Below are 4,996 nucleotides of genomic sequence, written 5' to 3' on the forward strand. Positions count from 1 at the left end.
CCAATTTTTTGTTCATTAGGTAAATATTATAAAAATGAATAATAGTGTAGTCAAGGATATACAAGAAAGAGAGCCATCATATTTTGAAAGGCAAAATGTCAAATGTTAAATAAACATTCCTTTAGCATATTATATATTCACTATGTGATAATACACAGCAGTTAAAAAGATGAGAGGGATCTACATGTCCATTTAAGAAAACTGTACTAGAATATAGTATTATAAAAAGGAATTGAACTGCAGAACAATGTTCGTGATGTAATTCCATTTATGAAAAAAGGATGAATCTAGATTATATATTGGTTATATTTTCATGGAAGCTCATTGAAAAAATGTGAAAGAAAAGTAAACTGTTAATGATTATTATTTATATGAGGTTGGCAAGAGTTTGAAGTGTAAAAAAGTTTTAAATTTTTCAACCTATATGCTTTACATTTTTTAAATTTCTGCTTACTTAATTGAATATTATATAGGTAGTGTTTAAAGTTAATAATAAACCAACAATTATCTGGAAATTTCTTAAACTTTTTAATTTCATGGACTCAGCAATATTAAAAAGGATGATTCATTTCAGTATCTTTAAGAATCCAAAAATCAGGGTCTGGGGTTGTTGCTCAGTAGTAGAGTGCTCATCTAGCATGTGCGAGGCGCTGGGTTCGATCCTCAGCATCACATAAAAATAACTAAAATAAGGGCATTGTGTCCAACTAGAATTAGAAAAAATATTTTTTAAAAAATACAAAAATCAGATTAAAATCTTATGATTCTAGTTATGGAAAAAAATTGCTTTAGTTTGTGCATGAATGTCTAGAATATTCATAGAAATTTTAATAGTGGTTACTTCTATTTTATATAACTTTTACTTTATTGCTTATACCTTATAATCATTAATCTTTTTATTTCATTGTGAATGAAAGACAAGTCACTTCTATCTCTCTATTTAAAATATTTATTCCCCAGAGAGGTGATTAAAGCAGTTTTAAAATTTCTAGTCATTAGACATTCGTGATACAGTAGATTTTCTTGCCACCCAGCAAAACTACAGGAATAAGTGAGATATATTGTCTTTTTCAAGGGAATAGGAATCTAGTTTTTAAAGAATTATTTTTTTTACATTTCTTAGAAAAGAGATAGAATTTAATAATTTTGAAAGTAGAAAGTTATGTTTCTATTATTTAAAACAATTAAATAGACAAAAGAAAATAACATCTTTTGTGCTTTAAAATAACTGACCTGTGGCTCTTCTTTCTGACTATAATTAGCAGAATCAATTATCTCTAAAGCCAGTCCTATAATAAAATCAGATCATCTGCATGTCAAAGAGTGCTTTGCCATTACCTCCTCTTAGATGATCATGGGGAATGAGGAACGTTCTAGATCATTTATGAGAAGCCATTGAGGTATAAATTAATAAGACATCATCTGTACATTACCCTGCTGGATATTATCATCTGATGCAGATAGGGATCGGCAATTTTTTTCCTAGGCCTAGAAAGTAAATATTTTCACTGTTAGGAGTCACATCATCTCTTGTAGAGTAGAAACAATCATAGGTAATAAGTTTATAAATGTGTTTTAGAACTTCAGAAAAATAATTTAGCTGCCTGGATTTTGGCAGCAGGCTATAGCTTACTATCCTTGAATTATAAGCCAGAAAGAAGTTTTTCAATTCCAATTTGAATGTATAATCACAATGCACTAGTGAAAGATGAAAAAGGAAGCTTTTCTACTAACCTGGAATATTAAGGTTCAGGCTCTGCATAAAAATCAGTAACCAGAGGAGAGACTTGTGGCACAATAGTGTAAGGAGCTCACAGACGCCCCCCTCCCCCAAACAAATGGGTGAAAATTATTTTTAAAAAAACAATCATCAACAGTCTCTGGACATGTCCTTAAGCACATACTGTAAATGAAGAAATATTTATTCAAGAAAATCTATAAACATTTGGAATGTGTGGTACTTGAACCAAGAACTTTTCTATTTGCCCCAACTCCCTGAGAGGGAAACACCACTCCAGACTACAGCAGAAAAGAACACAGGGCTCACTTTCCCCACAACTTCAGTCAGGGGCTGTCTTCATTGAACATTTCTCATTCTGTCCCAGATACAGGCTAAGTCTAAATTCCAGGCAAACACACAGAGATGCAGGGCTGCCTTCGTCTGCCCAGGCTCTACTCGTGTATAGTGCTGTTAAGAACACTGGGGACACTGTCACTCTTACCCTGGCTCAGAAGGCGGTGGTTCTTTAACTGAACCCAAAGGTTTTGCGAAGCCAAAAGGCACAAGAGGAGATAGAAGAGTGGGAAAAGATTTATTACCTACAACAGATAAGAATACTAGGGTTATTTTCAAAGCAATACTCTCTCTGAGAAACAGAAGCATAGGGGTTTTATTCAGAGAGTCTATACATATTTATATAGGAAATCAATTTAGCAGCAGGCACATTCCCAAGCAGGCTGTCTGAGGTTTATGTTTCTGACCATGCTCAGTTTAATAGTATAATGAGCCAAGTTGACTCTCTGAGGCAGGAGGATCACAATTTCAAGGTCAGCCTGGGCAATATTATGAGACGCTGTTTCAAAAAAAAAAAAAAAAACAAAAATCAGTGGATGCTGTGGCAAAGGCAATAGGGAGAGAAATGATAGATTCATTGGTGATAAAAGATAAAGACAATTGATAGGTTAGAGGAATGGAGTTGGCCAATTATGGACTTAGACCTGTGAAACTGTGAGCTCCCTGCGAGAAAACTTTTCTTCCTCTCATTGTTCTTGTCAGGTCTTAGGTCAGAGCAGTGAAAAATCTGACTAAAACAGGTTTATTAGGCTTATAAACTAAACTATAGATCTTCTAGTTTGCTGGTGAGAACCAGAAAAGAGACAGCTGGGAGTAGACCACAAGGGTCAAAATTAATTCAACCAGGAATTTTTTAGTACAAAATTATTCCTTCAAAGGAGGCACAATTTTAATGTTTCATCTGTGAAGCTACTTATACTTCAGGTCATTATTGGAAACATTAAATCAACCAACCTGTAATTAGTGGAATTTAATAGTGAGGTGAAACCACTGTCATCCTAGAGTGACGGTGATAGGTGACAGCATAGCCAAGCCTGAGCCCCTAAGGAGCAATATTAGAGGCTTCCCATTGGGACTGATAGAGAATAGACGAAGTATAAATTATATTAAAATAATGCACCAAGCACTAAGCATATAGCAATAACAAATGGGGAAAGGGGCTGGAGTTGTGGCTCAGTGGTAGAGCACTTGCCTAGCACATGTGAGGCACTAGGTTATATCCTCAGCACCACATAAAAATAAATAAATTAAATAAAGGTACTGTGTCCATCTACAACTAAAACAAATGAATTAAACAAATGGGGAAGAGTGTAGGAAACCCAAGCTGCTACAATTATCTAAAATGTTCAGTTTTCAACAAATAATTATGAAACATCCAAACACACAGGAAAGTAGATCCCCTACATTGGGGCAGAGGGGTGTGGTAGGTGGGGCAGGAAGCAGGCAACAGAAACTGAATTGGGGACTGACCAGAAGTGAGATGTCATTACTAGTCATCACAAATGGTTTAAAGAATTAAAGGAAACAATGACTAAAGAAGTAAATTGTGCTGATGTCACACCAAACAGGTTATCAGTAAGGAGTCAGAAACAATAAAGGAGAGTGAAATGAAAATACTGTAATTTAACAGTATAGCTTGAATAAAAATTTATAGGAGCTTATCAGTACATTTGAACTCGTAGAAGATAAAATTTGCACATTTGAACAAAGATTAATAAACATTCTGCAACTCACAAAACAGAAAGAAAAAAGAATGAAGAACACTGAGTAGAGCCTCAGAAAAATATGAGAACTAATAAGCACAACATCATATGCATGAGGGGAGTACCACGAAAAGAGGAGAGAGAAAATATAATAATTCAAAGAAATAATGGCTGGGATATAGCAAATATATTGAAAAATAATTTGAACAATCAGGAAGCTCAATGAATTCTAAGTAGGAATAATGCACACATCCACAAATAGACAAAGCAAAATAAAAATAATTAAACTCAAGACAGAGACAATATTAAAGATATCAAGAGAAGAATGACATATCTCTGTAAGATGAGCTGACTTGTCAGTAAAGACAGTAGAAGCCAGAAGATAGTGGAATAACATATTCAAAGTACTTACTCAAAGGAAAAAAAAGTCGACCATAAATCCTATATCCATCAAAGCTACCTTTCAATAATGAAACTAAAATAAAGACCTTCCCCCAATTAAAAAAAAAATCTGTTACCAGACTCACCTTACAAAAAATAATAAAGGCAGTTTTTCATGTTGAAACCAAGTGACACAGACAGTAACCAGGAGAAAATAATTTCAAATCACACATCTCATAAGGCACTTGCTTTTAGAATACAAAGAATCATTACAACTCAATAATAAAAATATCAGTAGACTAATTTTAAAATTCACAAAGTATCTGAACAGTTATTTTTCTAAAGAAAATACATAAAAGGATACTAAACACATAAAAGGTACTCTGCAAAATTTTTCATCAGGAACATTCTCATAAAAAAATACCAGAAGATACCACTTTGTATACACTAGAATGACTAATGAGAAAAGTCATTAGAATTCAAATATGAGATAATGACAATAGGAGTTGATTAAAATGTGAGAAATTAGAACTTTCATACACCACTTGTGAGAATGTGAAAAGATACAGCCACTTTGGAAACATCCTCAAATGATTAAACATAGAGTTACTGTATAGCACAATAATTTAACTGGTGTATACCCAAGAAAATGAAAACATCTGTCCACAAAAAAAGTTACATTAATGTTTATATCAGCATTTTGCACAATAGTCAAAGGTGAGAACAACCCAGATACATACCAATGGATGAATTAATAAAGAAAATGTGGCATATCCAAAGAGAAGAATCTTATTCAACCATAAAAAGAAATGGAATACTGATACATGCCACCTTGAAA

Source organism: Spermophilus citellus, assembly GCF_964194105.1.
Source record: "Spermophilus citellus genome assembly, chromosome: 1".
Taxonomy (NCBI): domain Eukaryota; kingdom Metazoa; phylum Chordata; class Mammalia; order Rodentia; family Sciuridae; genus Spermophilus; species Spermophilus citellus.